Here is a 21,410-nt window from a genome sequence, read left to right as displayed (position 1 = left end):
CTGCCGGCACCACTGCACCCGCTGACTGTGAGCAAGGCGTCTCCCTTCTTGGGGCCTGTAGTGCCCTGGGAAAATGGGCACATGGCAGAGACAGATGAGGGATGAGGGGAAGGGCTTGCAAGGGGCCCCTCTGCTCATCCCTGATTCATTGTGGGACTAGTTCTGTGGCCAAAAACTCCCTTTCTGAAATTCACAGCCCCTTGGTTGAGGCGGGGGTTTTCTCAGTTGCAGCAGGCTGGGCCCTAGTGACGTAACTTGCCCATTGTGGTGGATTTTGGGACCCAGGTCAGGGCCCAGGGTGGGCTGGGAGGGTCCCCCCCATCTGCCTTGGGGCTGATACCTGGCGTCTGCTTCTGAGAAGGTGGGAACTGAGGAGCAGAGGAAGCCCCAGGCCCTCAGAGATGAGCCTGCCTTTCTACCTCTGCCTAGGCGACAAGTAGCTCTCCTAGTGCCTCCTGCTCAGCCCTGCTCCCAGGACCTCAGACTGCGGAGGGGCAGAAGTCCCAAGGCTTTTTGCCTCGGCTTCTCCTGCTACAAGATAGTGCGGTGTTCTGGTCTGATCTACTCACGCTTGTGTGGCGGCACTGGTAAACATTTCATTTTATGTTTGAGGATGAGATTCAACTCTGCAGGGGGAAGCACTTAAAAACCCTTTGGCTGCTGGGACTTATACCTGAGACAGACTCATAGTGTGTCTGCATTTCCAAGCGTGAGAAATGCTGTCTGGGCCTTTCCTTTGCGCCCACAGAAAGTCTCAAACTACTCAGAGCACCAGCTCAAAGGCTGGCGGGGAGCTAAACTATGAGGCCCGCGCAGGGGGGATGAGGCCTGTCTTGCCATGGCAGGTGCCAGAGCACCCAGAGAACCAACGGTGTCAATCGGTGTGAAGTTAAAGAATGACAGCTACCTGGCGCAGTGGCGCATGTTTGTAATACCAGCACTTTGGGAGGCCGAGGTGGGCAGATCACTTTGAGTCCAGGAGTTGGAGACCAGCCTGGGCAACATGGCGAAACCCCATCTCTACAAAAAATACAAAAATTAGCCAAGTGTGGTGGCACATACCTGTAGTCCCAGCTTCTCAGGAGGCTGAAGTGAGAGGATGGCTTGAGCCCAGGAAGTGGAGGCTGCCTTTAAGCTGAGATTGCACCACTGCACTCCAGCCTGGGTGACAGAGTCAGACTGTCTCAAATAAATAATTAAATAAAAGAATGCTGGGCATGGTGGCTCACACCTGTAATCCCAGCACTTTGGGAGGACAAGGCAGGCGAATCACCTGAGATCAGGAGTTTGACACCAGCCTGACCAGCATGGTGAAACCCCATCTCTACTAAAAATACAAAAAATTAGCCAGCATGGTGGCTCATGCGTGTAATCCCAGCTACTTGGGAGGCTGAGGCAGGAGAATTGCTTGAACTTGGGAAGTGGAGTTTGTGGTGAGCTGAGATCACGCCTTTGCACTCCAGCCTGGGCAACAAGAGCAAAACTCCATCTCAAAAAGAAAAATAAAATAAAATAATGACACCATCTGGACAGGGCGTGGGGTCATGATGTGCCTGGAATAGCAGAGACTCTGAGCTGAGCTGGCCCTCAGAAGGGAGGGAAGACGGTGAGGCCTCCTGTGGGAGGGGCAGAGGCCTTGGGAGCAGAGGCTGGGTTTTGCTTCTTCCTGTCCCACCTTCCCTTGAGCACCAAAGAAAGAGACTCCGACAACTTGCAGAGAACTCAGGGAGACTCAAGAGAACACCGGGACTTCCAGACATGCACCCAGGGGAAACTCTGCCCCATAGCCCAAGCTCAGGAAATCTTGAAACATACAGCAAAGTAAAACAAACCAGAAACCCAGAGCACCCATGTAATGTATTGACCATGAGTTGCTTTTGTAATTAAAAAAATATATATTTAATGTTATTTTAGAAATACAGGTGGAAATAAAAACTTTGGAATGTGGGGTAGGGTGGGGCTGGGGAGTCTGCTCCATTCACAAACCATCAGTGCACTCACTGTCCTGGCCCCGCGTGACCCGGTGGCCCGGTCCACAGCTTCCTCCCATCTCAGCCCAGGAAAGGCCTGGAGCCTCCCCAGGGCGGAGGGGGCTGCTCACGGACGCCCCCTTGTGGCTAGATTTGGAAGAGGCAGTGCCTCTGAACAGCAGGAATAGGAAGTAACCAGGGTGATGTTTGGACACCGGGACCCTCAAAAGGAAACCCCTCTCCCGTGACTCCCGTCACAGCCTCTGCCGCTGAATAGTATAGGATGGGCACGTGGTCTCGGTCCAGTCAGTCACCAGGGAGCTGCGACCGCGTTCTCTCCCGGACTCCGAAGCAGGCCTGGTGGCCAGCATGTTTGTTCCCCGGGCTCTTAGAAGGGCGTCTCTTGGAATGAAGTCGCTAACACGGAGCCTAATGGGAGGGCCAGGCTGCACCTGAGCCCTGGCAGCTGCTCAGGCGTTCTGAGACTCCCGCTGGAGCCCCACCTCGGTGCTAGTGACGTAGCTGTGATACACAGCTGGCGAGGACCCCAGTGAGGGATGACACAAGGTGTCTCTGAGAGTGACCCAGCCCCTGCCCATGCTGGATGGGAGGCACAGCACTTTCTTGGAGGGTTCTAGAGTGCTGGGCCATGGCCAGGGCTTTTTAAAGGAGTGAAACAGAGAGGGAGCTGGAGGGGATTCCCCGAGGGAGACTCAGCCGGCTCTGGTGTTCACACTGTAATTCTGCTTCTGGTCCTTGCTGTGAGTCACATGTGAAAGTACCTTGTTTTGCTAGGCCTGTGTCTGCTGCTGTCACCTGCTTCACAGGAGCTGCTACCTCCAGGCAGGAGGCCACAGGCTGGATCCCTGGCTGCAGGGAGCCCAGATCTAGATGACAAGCGGGACCCCTGTCTGTCACAGGGTGCTGCAGCTGTGGGAACAAAGTGTTAGAGACTGTGATCTTGGGGCTAAGCACTGAGGGGATTTTCCATTCTTTGCATCACATGCAAATAAAATATAAATGTATGTAAACGAGGGGGGTCCTCTCAAAGCTTAGTGGCTGGGTAAGATTTGAAAGGGAGGTAGTTCTGGCTGATTTGTGCCTCCTCTGCCCTAAAAACATGTAACCCCAGCTTGCTTTCAGGGAGAGTCCTGACTCCCTCCTCCTCCTGGAGACCGGCCCAGGCCACTGCTAGAGTCTATACTCCTGGCACTTAGTGCTCCCTGATGGGCCTCCACTCCTTGTGAGAAGGAGGTGGGGCATCAAACTGGATGAACAAATACAGAGCATCCTGCTGCTTCTGCGTTCTCAGCCTGTGCCTATGCACCGGGCCAGCCATGTGGGGCTGGGCTCACGGGGCGTGCTTGGATTGACCCCACACCAGCCAAGGGGCCAGTCTGTACCAGCGAGGTCTGTGGAATGTGGGATGGACCCCTTCCCATTCTGCCTCAACCCTGGGCCTGGACAATGGATTCTGGGGAGATAAAGAAGGTAGTGGGGGGCCAGGCCATGGTGGCTCACACCCATAATCCCAGCACTCTGGGAGGCCGAGGCGGGAGGATCACTTGAGCCCAGGAGTTTGAAACCAGCCTGGGCAACTTAGGTAGACCCTGTCTCTACAAAAAGTAAAAACATAATTAGCCAGGCATGATGGCATGTGCCTGTAGTCCCAGCTACTTGGGAGGTTGAGCTGGGAGGATTGCTTAAGCCAAAGAGGTCAAAGCTACCGTGAGTTGTGATTGCACCAACTTCACTCCAGTCTGGGTTACAAAGCAAGACCCTGTCTCAGAAAATTAAAAAAAAAAAAAAGACAGTGGTTGAGAAAGGCGAGAAAGGCTGCCTCCGGGAGACGGTGTGGCATGCTCACCATGACTCCCCACATGTGGCGCTCTGACCCTTGCAGCCGTGCCAGACTGCCAGGCTGGTCAGATGAAGAGCATGAGCCAGAGGAAGAAGTGGAAGGAAGGGGGTGAGAGGGACCCCATGGGCTCCAGCCTCCTCTGGCATCCCCAGATGGCACCTTTAGGGCCCTGAGAAGCAAGGGGGCTTTCTGGGAATGTAAAGCGCTGGTCCCATTGAGGGACAATTCTGCAGTGACAGAGGGTAAGCTAGAGCCACCGTCCCCAAGCCAGACCCAACCAGACGCTGGCTGTTTTTGGCGGCCCAAATCACAGTCCACCCAAAGCCCCACTTCTGAGAAGCTGTGCTCAACCTGAAGCACACAGGCTGTGAGCTGGTAAGTTTCAATGAGTTCCGCCTTTCCTGCCTGTCCACCTCGCTGCCTGTCTTCCTCTTCTCCTACAGTGCCTCTCTAGAAGTCTCCGTTTCTCCTCTGTGTCAGAGTTCGTTACTTGTGCAGCCCCAGCGGCGCCTGATCTCCCTGCTCATCGCTTCTTCAGGATCGGAGCTTGGAGTTCAGCCTGGCTTGCTCGCTGCTCCTGAACAGGTACAGTCACCAGAAGCATGACTTTGGATCTGGTGCAGCTGAGCTGATTTGTCTTCCTACCCATTGTGGACTAGAATTTGGCCCCTTTGCACTTTGCTTCTCCAAAAGTGACTCAGCGCTCTGGGAGAGCCCCTCAGGGTGAGAGTAGGAGCTGGGTAGGCCCTGGTCACCATGGCCTTCGCCCCCTACTTGGGCAGGCTGCAGACAGGAAAAGATCAGGCCTAGCTCATGCAGAAGGCCTCAGGGGCCTGGGGCCAAAGGTCTTCATGTTACAAAGATGGAGCTGGTGGTCAGGGCCACCTGGACACCACCACCTGTCCAGGAGGTTGAGAGGGGAGCATTATCTGAGGTTAGCAGAGCATTGGTCTGAAAGAAAGGAATCCTTGGCTGGGCGTGGTGACTTACCCCTGTAATCCCAGCACTTTGGGAGGCCAAGGCAGGCGAATCACCTGTGGTCAGGAGTTCGAGAGCAGCCTGGCCAATATGGTGAAACCCTGTCTCTACCAAAAATACAAAAATTAGCTGGGCGTGGTGGTGGGTGCCTATAATCCCAGCTACTCTGGAGGCTGAGGCAGGAGAATTGCTTGAACCTGAGAAGCAACAGAGGTTGCAGTGAGCTGAGATCGTGCTACTGCACTGCAGCCTGGGTGACAGAGCAAGACTTTGTCTTTAAAAAAAAAAAAAAAAAAGCAGGCATGGTAGCTCATGCTTGTAATCCCAGCACTTTGGGAGGCCGAGGCTGGCAGATCACCTGAGGTCAGGAGTTTAAGACCAGCCTGGGCAATATGGTAAAACCCCATCTCTACTTAAAAATACACAAATTAGCCGGACTTGGTGGCAGGTGCCTGTAATCTCAGCTACATGGGAGGCTGAGGCTGGAGAATCTCTTGATTGCAGTGAACCGAGATCTTGCCACTGCACTCCAGCTAGAGCAAAACTGCATCTCAAAAAAGAAAGGAAAGGAAAGGAAAGGAAGAGAAAGAGAAAGGAAGAAAGGAAGGAAGAAAGGATGGAAGGAAGGCAGGTCGGGCATGGTGGCTCATGCCTGTAATCCCAGCACTTTGGGAGGCCGAGGCGGGCAGATCACGAGGTCAAGAGATCGAGACCATCCTGGCCAACATGGTGAAACCCCGTCTAAAGAAAGAAAGAAAGGAATCCTTGTGTTGGCAAGACTTGTCCTGTGAGAGTCTCAGTGGAAAAACCTTCAGAACCCTGAGCTGCAGTTGTAGGAATAGACGTCTGGCTCCTTCTATGTCTGTGGTCCTCAGTTTGGGAACATACACACTCTCCTATTCTCTCCGCCATGCTCAGAGTAGCATTTCCACCACCTTCACCAGCAGCCCCTCCACTGTGGGTGTGGGCTACAGGACCAAGCACCTTCCAGCCATTGGAAAGACCTCTGCAGGGTGAACCAAGGTGGCCGACGGCTTCCAGGAAGAGGTTTCCAGGAAGAGGCTTCCCTATGCCTGTGCCCATCTGTGATCAGGAAACATACCCTCACCATTTCATCAACTGAAGGCTTTCTGAAAGCGTTTTGTGTTGTGGCTGTTCTGGATGAAGTTCTTGATGATCTGATTTTAAAAGCCTTTTTTCCCTGGACCCTCTGTGAGTTGCCATAGAGATAAGTTAGAGGCAAACAGAGCTAATGAGCTTGGTTGGGTCTTTTGTGTTCCTGAATGTTTTCCATTCTGAGCCCTTAACATGTAATTAGAGAGATTATTTAGTGAGGACTTTTTCTTTTATTGTAAATTAATTTCAAAACCAAGTTCTGAGGTTAAATAATGATTGTATTTGTTAATCAATCCAACCTGGGTTTCCTTCCAAAAGAAAACGGGATGACATTATCAAAATGTTGCAAACAGGATGTTTGAGACTGGGGGGTTCATTAATTGCAGCGATGTGAAGGGTCCTGACAGCGCTAGCACTGGTATCTTTTTATGAGACAGGCATGTGCTTTGCAAGAGGCAACACTGGAGACGCTGGTGGGGATGTGCGCTGGGACCACAGGTCTCTAGCCAGGGGCTGAGTTCCAGGAAATCCACGGCTTCCCCAGAGGGGGCTGCAGGCCCTTTAGCTAGGCCTCAGTTTGCCTGCTGGAGAGCCCATAACTGTCCAGCTAGAGGTGGGGCTGGTGCGGTGGCATATGCCTGTAATCCCAGCACTTTAGGAGGCTGAGGTAGGCGGATTGAACTCAGGAGTTCAAAACCAGCCTGGGCAACATGGCAAAACCGTCTCTCTACATAAAATACAAAAACCAGCCAGGTGTGGTGGCGCTCGCCTGTAAGCCCGGCTACTTGAGAGGCTGAGATGGGAGGATAGCTTGAGCCCAGGAGGTGAAGGTTGATCACACCACTCACTGCACTCCAGCCTGGGTGACAAAGTGAGACCCTGTTTCAAAAAAAAAAAAGAAGAAGAAGAGAAGAGAAAATATAGATAAGCGTAGAAAGGAAGGAGGCCTGTGGCATCTGCCCGGAGGAAGGCAGGGGTGTGGGAGCAAAGCATCCTTAGTTGTCTGCATAAAGGGGAGACTGGGTGGCCCACAGCCCTCTCCCCCAAGACTGGGATTGGATAATGCCGAGAATCCTGGCAGAGACAGCTCCTGGAAGCTGCCCCAAATCCTGCAGCGGGGCTGCTCAGTCAAGCTGTGGGCCCAGGCCCTGGCTGGGGGCAGAGGGAACTTTTAGATGCCTTGTCACCTGGCAGGGAGGGTGAGGGCACTCTGGGACTGGGACTCCTCTGAGGAGCACTGGAGAGAGGAGTGCAGCCCCTCCCTTCCCTCTTCCACGACTCACTGTGCAGTGTCAGCGGGGCTGGGGAGAGGCTGAGGAGGAAGCCCCTAGGAGGGAATAGGCCTGGGAGTCAGGGGCTGCCCCGCACAATCCCAGGCCCTGAGGAAAGCAACCGGCACCTCCTTGCAGTTTCAGTGAAACTCCTCTGGTGCACTGGGTAGAGTCTGACTTGGTGGCTGGCACCCATGGCTCGTCGGCTCAAGGGAGCTTGGTTCTCAGATTCTGAGACCGAGAGCAGGAGGGTCAAGCTGGTTTGGCTATTTCCCAGAATTTTTCTATGTCTCTGGGCTTGTCTCCCACTCTCTCTAGAAGCTAGATGAGCGCCATTCCTCCAGAACTTTCTGCAGTGACGGAAATGTTCTCTGTGTTGTCAGTACAGCAGCCACTAGCCACATGTGGCCATTGAGCGCTGACAGTGGGGCTGGTGTGCCTGAGGAGCTGCACTTTACATTTAATTGAATTGCAGTTAATTTATATGTAAGTAGCCACTCGTGGCTGGTGGCGCTGCCGAACTGGGCAGTGCAGTTCTAGGGTCCTGTGCCTCAGCTCGCCTCTCCCAGCTCACTAGGCTCCTTGGGCAGTGGGAGGGGACGTCAGCATTAGGTATAGAGGAAGGCCGCCCAAGGATTCCGATAAACCCCAGTCTTGTGATAGTCTATGAGAAAAAGTTAGATTTCATCTGGCAAATAGTCCACTCTGTCCTCCTCTTGGATTTATTTATTTATTTATTTTTTAATTTATTTTTGAGACGGAGTTTTGCTCTTGTTGCCCAGGTTGGAGTGCAGTGGCGCCATCTTGGCTCACCACAACCCCTGCCTCCCAGGTTCAAGCAATTCTTCTGCCTCAGTCTCCCGAGTAGCTGGGATTACAGGCAGGTGCCACCACCCCACCCCGGCTAATTTTTCTGTATTTTTAGTAGAGACGGGGTTTCACCATGTTGATCAGGCTGGTCTTGAACCTCTGACCTCATGATCCGCCCGCCTCGGCCTCCCAAAGTGCTGGAATTACAGGCATGAGCCACCATGCCTGGCCTTATTTATTTTTTAGACAGAGTCCACTCTGTTGCCCAGGCTGGGATGCAGTGATGCAATCATAGCTCACTGCAGCCTCAATCTCCTGGGCTCAAACAATCCTCCCACCTCAGCCTCTTGAGTAGCCAGGACCATAGGTGCCTGCTACCACACCCAGCTAATTTAATTTTTTTTGTAGAGATGGGGTCTCCTTGTAGTGCTCAGGCTGGTCTCAAACTCCTGGCGTCAGATCCTCCTGCCTCAGCCTCCCGAACTGCTGGGATTACAGGTGTGTGTTACGGTGCCGGCCTCCTCTTGGATTTTTGAGATGCATATTTGCATGTTAAATAAAGGCACTGAGATATTCTGCTCAGAAAACAATCATTTTGTTTTATTTAACCTCAAATTTTCCAAATGTGTTTGACCACACCACCTTTTTTACATGGCACATCTATTGGTGTTTTGTGGAGTTCCCCTTGGGAAATGCCAGACAAGGAAACTGGACATGTGGAGGAACTGATGCTCCCAAATGGGGTGACTCCAGGGTCCTGCAGCATGTATGTGGGAAACTCAGAGCTCTTGGTTAAACTGAAGACATTTTCTTGGGTTTCCCCAGGCCTTTGCAGTCGGGGCAGGAGCCCAGCAGTGGCCCTGGGAACCTCGTCACTGTGTACTCTGCCCTGGACATGGCAGCTGTGGGGCCCAGGGCAGCTCCTCTCTACTTTGCAGGCTGCCTGTTGGCATTAGGGCCTCTCACTGGGGAGCACAAAGGCAGCTGCCCCATTTCATGTCTTTTCAATCTGTTGCTCCTCGGACCAGAGTTTGATCTGGAAGGAACTCTGTCGTCATTCCAGTACCGGGGCTGGACCCTGATGGGAAGAGAGATGAGGCAGGGCAGATATCCATCAGGTGCTTCCTCTGTCTGCCCAGGAATGCAGTGTGGAGGCTAGGGCCCAGAGCTCCCTGGAGCATGAATGACCTGCACCTGCAGGAAGAATCCACGCACTCTGGCAGGAATAGCTTCGTGCTTGCTTGGATGAGGCAGTGCTCAAACCTGTTGACTTTGCATTAAGCCAAGAAGCAGGGCACCTGCCTTTCACCCAGCCCTCACTGGCCCCACGGAGTCCAGGATCACACAGCTCTGGTCTCTGGGGTACTTCAGTGGGGTTGGTGCTACAGATTGCAGGAAGGTAACAATTACTCTCAGATGAGGCAGACAGGAGACTCACAGCTGGGGGACCTTCAAAGGTATCTCGCAGTGCTTCCCAGAATAGGGAATGGCCCACCGGAGAGGGGCTGCCTTGGCCACTTTCTGTCCCTCTCTGGGAAGTATTGGATCAGCAGCCTGTTTCTTCTGGGCTCAGTCCTCTCTGGACAGCAGAGAGTGGAACTCTCACCCCCTACTCCCTTCAGAAATCTGCGGGTGCAGGTGGAGCCCTGTATGCTGAGGAATGATCCAGGAGGCCCATTCTGTACCCAGCACGCTGATTTGAGCCTGATCGAAGAGCCTGGACTGAAGAACTGGAATGCTTCTCTCTGCCAACTCACACTCTTGACACCAGTGTATATCTGAAGTCTGGGAAGCCTGGTCAGACCCCGTGGAAAGACATCACCAGCCAACTGGGCAATTACAGGTTTGATGGGCTTGGTGGGAGATGAGATGCTCAGCCTTGCATCATGAGGGGACAGACTGCCCTGGCCCGGAGTGTGTGGTCTGGCCTGTTTTCCTGTGAACTTGCTATAAACATGTGCAGGGCTACCATGTTGCACAACTCTGGGACACTGCTCTAAGGAACACAACATGGGCTATTCTGGACACACACACACATGCACACACACACACACTTAAATGCATGTGTGTCAATCTTGCCACACCTTCCTCACCATACCTCATACTCCCAATTCATCAGTATACAACTGCACTCAAAATCCAGGCAGTGGTATTACCTATTCTAGGAAGCCAAGGACTGCCCCCAGGGCATTTGAAATGAGGTTCTCTCTACACCTAACCTTTCAGGACCCATATCCAGCTCTATCAATGGAAATGCACCTGTGCCAGATGACTCACAAGTACCTGCAGGCTTGCCAAGGGCCAGAAAGCTACTGTTCCCAACTGCAGCAGATTGCTGGTAGATTTATGACTCAGTGTCATGAATCCATAAATCACCTTTATCCCCCTGGAAGGGTGATTGTGGATTAGCTTGAAGGAGGCCTTTGTTGCAGGTGTCTTTGGCAAACCTTGGTCAAAGCTGTGAACCACCAGACAAGGAAATTCTAGTAGATCCAACTGGTCCCTGAGAAGTGGCAAGGGTTGCAATGGAGAGAGAAGACTTGTGTGCAAATCTATAGTAACCTAAGCCCTAGGAGTGAATTTACTGAACTGTGTGTCACTTGCATAGTGTTCCATGGCCAGTTTGTGCCCTGGCAGCCTCTCTGTTCTGAACTTTTCCGGTAAATACAGTACCTTTGTTCCTTATGTGTGGGGATCACTGGGGTTTTGGGGTAATCTGATACCAGTGATTCCAGAATCAGTGTCAGAGGTCACCAGGGAAATGAATACATCTTCTAGATGAAGAAACAGACCCAGAAATGTCAAGACACTTCAGGATTCAACAGCACATGAGGGCCAAGGCCAGGACCCCACCCTTATTCTTTTAAGGCCTGCTTGTGCCCTGGAGCTCTTCTGCACACCCCCCTCTCCAAAACAGGGAGAAGCCCAAGACAGTGACTCAGAGCCCCCTTGGCAGTTTTGTTGATAATTTTTTTGTTTTGAAGTGAAATGTTCTGTCTCTATTAAAGTCTTTAGGAAATTATAGTGATTTTGACTTTTTCAGACATGTTTGAATTACTCACAGTCTGGAATTCCCAGGCAGGGGGTAAGGTTTAGAGAGGCCTTAGAATACAGAAGTTAGGGGCATAGAATTTGGGAGCAGAGGGATCTGAGTTCAGATCCCCACTCTGCCACTTACAAACTATGTGAGTTCATCACACTGAGCCTTGGCTCCTCATCTGGTTTTGATAACAAACAGCAGGACTTAGTTTAAGGGTTGCTGGGGGACTAAATGAAGCAATGAGCAGAGAGTGTTTAGCCCAAAGGAGACCTGAGTACATGGGCACTGGGGTTATTCCTTGGACACCTGTCGGAGCAGGAAGGCCAGGATCTGACTTATCAAGCACAAACCTGGCCTGCATGGAGGCTCAAGTGCAGCCTGCATGGGCTTGTTGATCAGGAGCTGGGCTTCACGGTTTCAGATCTGGCTCGGTCACTAATCTGGGGTCAAAGAGCTTCCCCTCTCTGAGGCTCTGTTTCCCTCCAGGAAAAATGTGGACAATGACGCTTCAGTCCTGTTGCCAGGACCCGTGTGGGTGGTGCTTAGAACAGCACCCGTTACGCAGTCGGTGTTTATAGATGATCCTTTTGTCACTGTCCCTGTTTTTCCTTCTTGTACCTGTGTTTCCGGCAGGCAGCAAGAGCTCATGCGTCTGCAGACCTAGTGGGAGAGTTTCCATACTTCCATTTCTGCCAAACGTGGTGAGCATTTGTGCTGTTCTTGTTCAATGTGGCCCGGCCTCTGCCCATGCTGTTCCCGTTGCCAGAAGGCCCTTACTTCTCTGTCCCCATCAGTCAACATCCTTCCAGTGCCCAGTTCACAAAGTTGTGTGGAGAGCTTTCCATCTGCCCAATCAGATCTGATCTGACCATGCAAAACGATTCTGTGGTATTAGGGGAGAGGCAAGTTAGGGGGAATATTTGGAAGGTTCTAAGCGATTACCCTAAGTTGGAATAGTGGTAACCTTCAGTGAGGATGTGGGTGGGACATGGGGCATTTCCAGGGGACAGGCCATGCTCTATTTCTTGATCTTCATGAAAAGTTCAACAAATACTTATTGTCTCTGTTGTCCAGGGACTGCGTGAGAGTTAGTGCCTCCATTCCTTTTTCACAGCCCATTTCCGTGCTTGAGCCCTGATTTTATTCTGCTCAACCCTATAGCATTAATTTTTCTCCCTAGAGTGCAGACAGTAAAGGGCCTTATAAACTTGCATAGTGGCTGGGCGTGGTGGCTCACCCCTGTAATCCCAGTTCTTTGGGAGGCTGAGGCAGGTGGATCACAAGGTCAGGAGTTCGAGAACAGGCTGACTAACATGTGAAACCCCACCTCTACTAAAAATGCAAAAATTAGCCGGGCATGGTGGTGCACACCTGTAATCCCAGCTACTTGGGAGGCTGAGGCAGGAGAATTGCTTGAATCTGGGAGGTGGAGGTTGCAGTGAGCTGAGATGACACCATTGCACTCCAGCCTGGGTGACACAGCAAGACTCCATCTCAAAAAATAAAATAAATAAATAAACTTGCATAGTGTTTCATGGCCAGTTTGTGCCCTGGCAGCCTCTCTGTTCTGCACTTGATCTTAGCCAAAAGGCCGAGAAGCGATGCCTCTCTTTTCTGGACTTTTCTTCCTGACCGTAGATCGGGGGCAGGACCAGGTGTGTCAGTCTCCGAGCCACTGCTGATGGATCTGAGCATGCTCAGAAAGACTATAGGTTACCACCACCCAGCTGGGGATTCAAAATCCTTGAGAGGTAGACCCCAAAGGAAGATGAAAGCTTTAAACTGTTATTGTAAGTGTGTCTTCTCCTCCGTGGGTTGTATGGAGATTAAAGCCCGAAGGAAGTAGAAGGTTGCTCTCTGACAAAAACACCGTATTTTTAGAAGCATTCGGTGGTTTAGGATGTTTGCCCCAATGCTGCCTTTTGGTGGCAGGGGGTGGGGCTGGGGGTGGAGGCCAAGGGCTGTGACCTTGAGCGGAGGTTGGTGGGAGCAGTTTTCCTGGCACAGGGCCCAAGGGTGGAGGCTGAGGGTAGGAGGACAGCCGATTGTCACTTGTCTTTCCTGAAGACCAGAGACCCAGGCCAAAGTGTTTCAGGGTTTTGGGGAAGGGGGCTTATGAGTCTCTGTGCCATCTCCTTCTTTCAAAGATGGAAAAACTGAGGCCCAGAGAGGACCAGAGGCTTGGCTTAGCTCCACCTCCGCCATCTACGCACCCTCCCCATCTGGGGATTTGGGGCTTGCACATATGAAACTGTTAGAGAACAATGCACGCATTCTGTAATCAGGGCTAATTGGTGTGGTTCAGAAGAGGAAGAATGCCAGGCGTTTGGGGGCAGGACATCAGTGGGTCTCTGAACCAACCACCCAGGAATATTCCACAAAGAATTAGAATAGCTCCTGGGGCCTGGGAGGGGTAAACCTTGGGTAGGTGAGAGGACATGCAGGCAGCATGGATAGAAGCTCAGAGGTGGGACCTAGCTTGGCCTGAATGTGGGGACTGATGGAAGGAGGAACTGGGGCAGAAATTTGGGTCCTCCCCAGACTGGACGAGGCCTGAGAATGAGCACTTCAGCACCCACCTCACTAATTCCTACTGAGCCATGTTTTCTTTTCTTTTTTTTTTTTAGACAGAGTCTCACTCTGTCACCTAGGCTGGAGTGCAATGGTACAATCTTGGCTCACTATAACCTCCACCTCCCAGGTTCAAGCCATTCTCCTGCCTCAGCCTCTCGAGTAGCTAGTATTACAGGCATGAACCACCCCACCTGGCTAATTTTTGTATTTTTAGTAGAGACGGGGTTTCACCGTGTTGGCCAGGCTGGTCTCGAACTCCTGACCTCAAATGATCCACCTGCCTTGGCCTCCCAAAGTACTGGGATTATGGCATAAGCCACCAAGCCTGGCCATGAGCCACATTTTCAAAGATGCCTGGGAGAGGTGAACTGGCTACTCCGTATGTAGAAAGGAGCAGGGAAAGGCGTGTTGGGGGTTTGCCTGGCTCCCCCACCTCTCCTCAGTGCCTCTACCTTATAATCAGGGTGGCCCTGCCTTTATGTTTATACCAATATCCCAAACAACCAGGCTGGGATGGAGAGCTATAATTTCTATCATTTTTCATAAGGGTTATAGGCTCCTTCAGATGGGAACCACATTGGATAAGGAGCAAACCATAAGGGCGGGATGTTGAGAAATATGGTCCTAAGAAGCCACCTGCTTCTCATTTGGGATGTGCCCCAGTTTATTGCTTGGTCCCAGTGCCCAGCTGGTTTCAGAGCTGGCAGAGCAGCCATGGATTAGTGTCCTCATCAGTCATCTGCATTGAGGCTGTAGTGGGCAACTCAGAGCCCGGGGTGTGCCCCCAGGAAAGCTGTGCAGAGGCAGTCAGGAGCACTCTGCCCTTTGTCCTCACCTGTCTCTGCAGGTGGCCATCTGGAGAAAAGCGAGTCTGGGCAAAGCTCCAGAGCCTGTGGGGGACCAGGCACCCCTGACTGGTGCAGGCAAGAAAGGATTCTGGGCTCCCCAAGTCTTGGTTTCTTGCAAACTGAGAATCAGGGCACCAGTGTAGGCAAGGGGGCCAGCTGCCATGATGATGAAGGAGCCATGGCTGCAGGCAACAACGTGGATAAATCTTCAGCATGACGTGTGGAGCAAAAGCTGAAAGGATGGATGTGATCGAGTCCATTCGTATGGAGTTCACAATCAGGGAAACTGTTCCACGGTGTTAGGGGAGAGGCAGGCTTAGGGGGAAAACTTGGAATGTTGCAAGTGATTACCCTAAGTTGGAACAGTGGTAACCTTCAGTGAGGAGCGAGGGGAACGATGTAGGAGGGACATTTCCGGGGGACAGGCCGTGTTCTATTTCTTAATCCTGGAGGTGGCTACATGAGTGTTCACTTTGTGATAATGCATTAAGTTATACATTTATGCGTTAGGTACTTTTCTTGAATGTTTTTCTTTTCATAATTAAAAGGGTTAAGAAAACAAAAACAGAGACGGCTGGGCACAGTGACTCACACCTGTAATCTTAGCACTTTGAGAGGCTGAGGTGGACAGATCACCTGAGGTCAGGGGTTTGAAGACCAACATGGCAAAACCCTGTCTCTACAAAAAATATGAAAATTAGCTGGGTTGGTGGCGCATGCCTGTAATCCCAGGTACTCGGGAGGCTGAGGCAGGAGAATCACTTGAACCCAGGAGTGGAGGTTGCGGTGAGCCGAGATCCATCTCAAAAAAAATGGAAACAAAAACAGAGGCATTGAATGATTGAGCCTGGGACCTTCTTCCCCAGTTTGCCTTCTTCTTCTTTCTCATTTTTGCCCACTGACACCCCTGGAATGTTCTCCCTCGCCTCCTCCATGCCTGTGGTCAACCCTCTCCAGCTGTCTCTCCCAGCCTGGCTCAGGCCTAGGCCTGCCTTGGGACTGATGGAGTCACAGGCTAGTGGGTTCCCTGACCCCCAGAGAGACTGGAAGCTCAGAAGGCCTTGGGGGCCCCCTTTTCAGTAACACCTGGCCCACCCTGTGCCTTGCCCAGCACTGGGACCTGTGATGGGCTTGTTGGGGCTCTAGGTACAGGGTCCCTTGCTCAGAGATCAACTCATCATCACAGGTGCTTGCTGTTTTGTTTGGATGTTTTTGAGACAGGATCTCATTCACTCTGTCACCCAGGCTGGAGTGCAGTGGCACGATCTCTGTTCACTGCACCTCTGCCTCCTGGGGTTCAAGTCATTTTCCTGCCTCAGTTTCCTGAGTACCTGGGACTACAGGTGCACGCCACGCCCGGCTAATTTTTGTATTTTTAGTAGAGGCGGGGTTTCACCATGTTGGCCAGGCTGGTTTCGAACTCTTGACGTCAGGTGATCACCCACCTCAGCCTCCCAGGGTGCTGGGATTACAGGTGTGAGCCACTGTGCCGGGCCGCTCTCTGTTTTTAAGAAGAACTATGGATACATGAAGGTGAATACTGCCTTTCAGTGGGTGCAAGGAATCCCTGGGTGTTGATGTTGAAGAAACCATTTGAGAAAGTGAGACTTGTGGGGCCAGGGTTCCTTGGTGGAGGGGGCTGGGCTGCGGGGCTGGCTTCCTCTCCAGTCACTATTTTTCCGGGGCAGATGAGTCTCCCCTGCACACAGGCCTCCTGGCTCTTCCCCGGACCTTTCAGGTGAGAAACTTTCCATTGTTGCCTTATCTCGGCAATCCACCTCCCCTTTCTGCAGCGACCGCAGGTGCACACAGATCTGAGGCCCTGATCTGTTCCACTCTCTTTATGCCAAACAGAGGAGGGATGCAAACCCCAGCATGAAACGGCGCCCACAACCGCAAGGCCTGGTGTGCGCCCTCTGAAACCGTAGGTAAAGACAATTACCGGCAATTTCCATAGCATGGTTTGTTTTTTGTTCAAAGGCCGTGGAGGCATTCTCAGCAACAGGCCCAAAATGTAGTATTCCCACCGCATGCCGCCCTCGTGAATTTGTGATAAAAGCTGTGGTCGCTTTGTCCTGGCTCTTCCTTTTAACAGTCAAACCTTCAGGTTTGATGTTGAAACTGCTTTTTTCTTCAAGTGTACTTTGATGGTGCAGATAATGCTCCGTGATAAGGAACCTGCCTTCAAAACCACTCACTGTACCTCGTGCTCACCATTAAGATGCACGTCACAAGGGAAAATCAGGCACCCGAATTTTTGAGAAGTGGGATGGGAATGTGCTGAGTCTGTGAAATTCTCCTCTGTGCTGCCTGTACTGGAGACTTTGCCATCCCCCAACCCCCAAGAAAAAGAAGGAGGAGAAGAAGGAGAAGAAAAACAGCACCAGGCACTGATGAGAAGGAGGTCTTGGGACAGGAGAAAATGGTGGGAAATGTCCTAGAAACAGCTGTTTTTCCTTTGGCAAAAGCTGTCAAGAATCTGTACATTAATGTCCATCAGTTTTCCTTAACTAAAAAGACTCTGCGAAGCTGATGCTAAGTGGCTCGGAGTCTCTAAGAGCTTGTGAATGTCCGAGCCACCCAGGTTCCAGGTTCTTCAGCCGCTGCATCTCCTGTGGTTGTGTTTAAGCTCTTCCCTTTGCTCATCAACATTGCAATCTCCCAAGGGCGGCCTACACTTGCAGCCATTACATCACAGGAATAGACCCTGTGTTGCTTTGTGTAAGCAATGATTGTTTTTTCTTTCTAAAGCACTTTCATGTCTATCATTGCCCATCCTATGAAGAAAGTTGTTATTATTATTATTATTATTGAAATGGAGTCTTGCTCTGTTGCCCAGGCTGGAGTGCAGTGGTGCAATCTTGGCTCACTGCAACCTCTGCCTCTGGGTTCAAGCAATTCTCCTGCCTCAGACTCCCAAGTGGCATGTGCTACTACACCCAGCTGATTTTTTTTGTATTTTTAGTAGAGACAGGGTTTCACCATATCGTCCAGGCTAGTCTCAAACTCCTGACCTCAAGTGATCCGCCTGCCTTGGACTCCCAAAGTGCTGGGATTATATGCTTAAGCCACTGTGCTTGGCTTTATTTTTTGTTCTATTTTTTAGAGATAGGGTCTTACTCTGTCACCCAGGCTGATCATAGCTCATAGTAACCTCAGATTCCCCGGGCTCAAGCGATCCTTCCACCTCAGCCCCTCGAGTAGTTGGGACTATAGTTGTGCACCGCCATACTCAACTAATTAAATTTTTTTTTTTTTTTAGAAAGGGGGTCTTGCTATGTTGCAGAGGCTGGTCTCAAACTCCTATCAAGTGATCCTCCCACCTTTGCCTTCCAAAGGGCTGGCATTATAGGCGTGAGCCACTGTGCCTGGCCCTGTGGAGAAGGTTGACCAATATGGCAGCCCATGCAAACCCCTGAGGTGTTCTATGCCCACGTTACAGATAAGGTAAGAAGGATTTGAGCAGCAACTTCAGAAAAAATCCGAAGGCTTCTGGGGGAGGCCCCATAATTGTGTCTGAAGAGACCAGGCATTTTCAAACACCTCCAAGCTTTGTACTGAAATCAGCAGCTTCCCAGGTCTCTTAAGAGAGACCATGGGGGAGGGATAGCATTAGGAGAAAACACCTAATGTAGATGACGGGTTGATGGATGCAGCCAACCACCATGGCACGTGTATACCTGTGTAACAAACCTGCACGTTCTGCACATGTACCCCAAAACTTAAAGTATAATTTAAAAAAAAGAGAGAGAGAGAATGTCTTGGCTCTTGATTTTATTTTTCACTTTGCTTTGTGCCAAGGACCCCAGAGATCGCAGGTCTGTGAGGTAGAGAGGTGAGAGCCGGCTTACGTTAGTCAGACTGAGAGTTGAATCCCGGCTTACTAGCTGTGTGACACTAGGTGAGCTATTTCAGATCTCTTGGCTTCAATTTCTTCATCAGGAAAATGCCAGTGTCACAGTAAAGTCTCTTTAGGGTCCCCACCAGGTATGACAGTTCACAGCTCTGTGATTCCCTGGACTGTGCTGGATTCGCATCAGCCTAACATCTAGCTTTCGAAGCCCATTTGCATGCTTTCAGCAGCTCATTCAATCCCCACTACAGCTCTGTGGGTTGGGCAGGCAGGCAGGCCTGCCATGTTTTCACATTCCCATTTGAGATATGGGGAAACTGAGCCACAGAGTGTTGAAATGGCTAGCCATGGGAACCACAGCGGGCTGGGGACTAGCCAGGACCTGAATAGGCATGTTGGGACCTCTGGGCCACTGTCTTTTGGGCAGTCCCATCAGCAGGGATCCCCACCATGCCACCCTGGAGGGCCAAGCATCGTCACGGCCATGACACCTGCTGAGACCAAGGTCAGTTTCAGGGTCTGGCTTGGAGTGTCTGGCCCTCTGGGCCTCCTTATCCCATGCAGCTCCAGTTGCTCGGCTCTTGGCCCAACACAGGACACTGGGCAGGATTCAGGAGCTGCCCCTGGAGGCCCCTACAAAGGCCTTTTAGAGGAGGATGCCCTGGAATCACTACTCCAGCAGACTCTTCCCACCTTGGCACCTCCCCTCCGTCCACACTCCTTGTCTTGGATCACACAGGTTTCCTTCTTGGGATCCTCTCATTCTTCCTCCCTGCCAATCCGATTCGTAGCTATCCTTTAAAGCCCAAGGACCCTGTGTTTGAGCCAAGTGCTCTAGATACATTGATACATTTTGTTTTGTTTTGTTTTGAGATGGAGTCTCACTCTGTCTCCCAGGCTGGAGTGTAATGGTGAGATCTTGGCTCACTGCAGCCTCCACCTCCCAGGTTCAAGCAATTCTCCTGCCTCAGACTCCCTGAGTAGCTGGGACTACAGGCGCATGCCACTGAGCCTGGCTAATATTTGAATTTTTAGTAGAGATGGGGTTTCACCATCTTGGCCAGGCTGATCTTGAACTTCTGACCTCATGATCCATCCACCTCAGCCTCCCAAAATGCTGGAATTACAGGCATGAACCATTGTACCTAGATTAGATACATTTTCCTATTTATTCCTCTCTAAGTCTGTTTTCTCATCCGTTAAGTGAGAATAAAAATACCCCCGATAGCGTAATTTGCCCACTATTTTACAGATGGAGAAAATGAGGCTCAGATGGTTAAGCCACATGCCTGAGGTCACACAGCTCGTAAGGGCTGGAGCCAGGATTGAACCTTAGGGCTTAAAAAGCCTGGAACCTCTGCACCATACCACTTTGACTTCTTTATCTTGGACACAAAGCACTAGAGGACTGCTCAGGCCTGCGGCCATTCTTCCCTCACTGGAGCATTCCCAGCCTCTGCTAAGTGTCTGTCCTCTGGGTCTCTGTTATCTCCCTTTCTGGGCTCTGAGTCCTACAGGCCAGAGACTGCATCCTGTCTGCTCCACACCGCAGCCTAGCACATAGTTGCTCTTGGTAAGTCCTGCTAGTTGAAGGCTCATAGTGAAGACATCTGCTGTGCAGAGGAGTACCAAGGCCAGCTGAGGCCTGGAAGTCTGGAGCCTGGACATTCCAGAGCTCTCTGACATAGCACTTAGAGCACAGAAGTGCAGTTTTCTTCACTGACCACACACTCAGTCCTGATTCTTCTAACCATGCAGGATAACATGACATTTAAAGGCATAGGTTCAGCCAGGCTCAGTGGTTCATGCCTGTAATCCCAGCATTTTGGGAGGCTGAGGTAGGAGGATCACTTGAGGTCAGGGGTTCAAGACTAGCCTGGCCAACATGGTGAAACCCCATCTCTACTAAAAATACAAAAATTAGCCGGCCTTTGTGGCATGTGCCTGTAATCCCAGCTACTTGGGAGGCTGAGGCACAAGAATCACTTGAACCCAGGAGGTGGAGGTTGCAGTGAGCTGAGATTGTGCCACTGCACTCCAGCCTGGGTGACAGAGCAAGATTCCATCTCAAAAAATAAAAAAAAAAAGCACAGGTTCAGAATTTGACCCTCTGTCTTCCATCACTGTGTGACCCAAGGCAAGTGACTTTATGTATTTCATAAATCTAAATCTCCATCCATTGTAAGGTATACCATACTTTATGTCATACCACAGAAGGAAAAGCAGTCCTTGCCAGTTTAGCTATAACAATCCATCGATTGTAAGATGTGTCTCAGTTTCAGAGATGCTAAGATTTATACAGACATTTCACCAAAATATTTTTATATACATACGTAAATTATTAATTTCCATTTCCCTGATGACATGTATATATGAATGGCTGATAAGCACATGAAAAGATGCTCAGCATCAGGGAAATGCAGATTGAAACCACAATGAAGTACCACTACTGCATCCATTAGAATAGCTGAAAAACAAAATGAAACAAAACTAAACCCAAACTGACCATACCAGGTGTCAGCAAGGAGGTGAAGCAATTATGTTGCTGATACTGAATAGAAAACCAATTTGGATAACAGTTTGGCAGTTCCTTGAAAAGATATAACATGTATCTATTATATGATCCAGACGTTCTACTTCTAGATATTTACCCAATGGAAATTAAAACATGTCCATACAAAGATTTGTACACAAATGTTTATAGCAACTTCATTTATAATAGCCCAAAGCTAGAAACAAGCCACATGTGTACCAATAAGTGAATGGATAAAGATATTGTGGTATATCCATGCAATGGAGTAGTATTCAGCAATGAAAAGGAATTCACTATTGGTACATGCAGCAACATGAATAAACCTCACAATAATTATGTTGAGTGAAAAAATCCAGACAAAAGACAGTTTATACTGTATAATTTGATTTATATAAGATTCTAGAAAATGTAAAGGAATCTATGTTGACAGAAAGCAAATTAGTGGTTGCCTGAGGATTGGGGTGTAAGGAAGGAGGAATGGATTACAAAGAAAACGGTTGGGAGTGCTGAAAATGTCTATCATATTGATTGTAGTAATAGCTGCACAGGTGTAAAC

The 21,410-nt window shown here is 50.6% G+C and overlaps 1 pseudogene; it reads right to left on the bottom strand.

The window, feature by feature from the left end:
* Nucleotides 1–12,474: 12,474 nt before the first annotated feature.
* LOC135270685 (U2 spliceosomal RNA) lies at nucleotides 12,475–12,649 on the bottom strand (annotated as a pseudogene).
* Between the last annotated feature and the right edge of the window lie 8,761 nt (nucleotides 12,650–21,410).

Source organism: Aotus nancymaae, unplaced genomic scaffold (genome assembly GCF_030222135.1).
Source record: "Aotus nancymaae isolate 86718 unplaced genomic scaffold, 86718_ANA_hifiasm-v0.15.2.pri h1tg000064l_1, whole genome shotgun sequence".
Lineage (NCBI taxonomy): Eukaryota > Metazoa > Chordata > Mammalia > Primates > Aotidae > Aotus > Aotus nancymaae.
The sequence above is the reverse complement of the archived record's forward strand: the minus strand, read 5'-3'. Positions and strand labels throughout refer to the sequence as shown.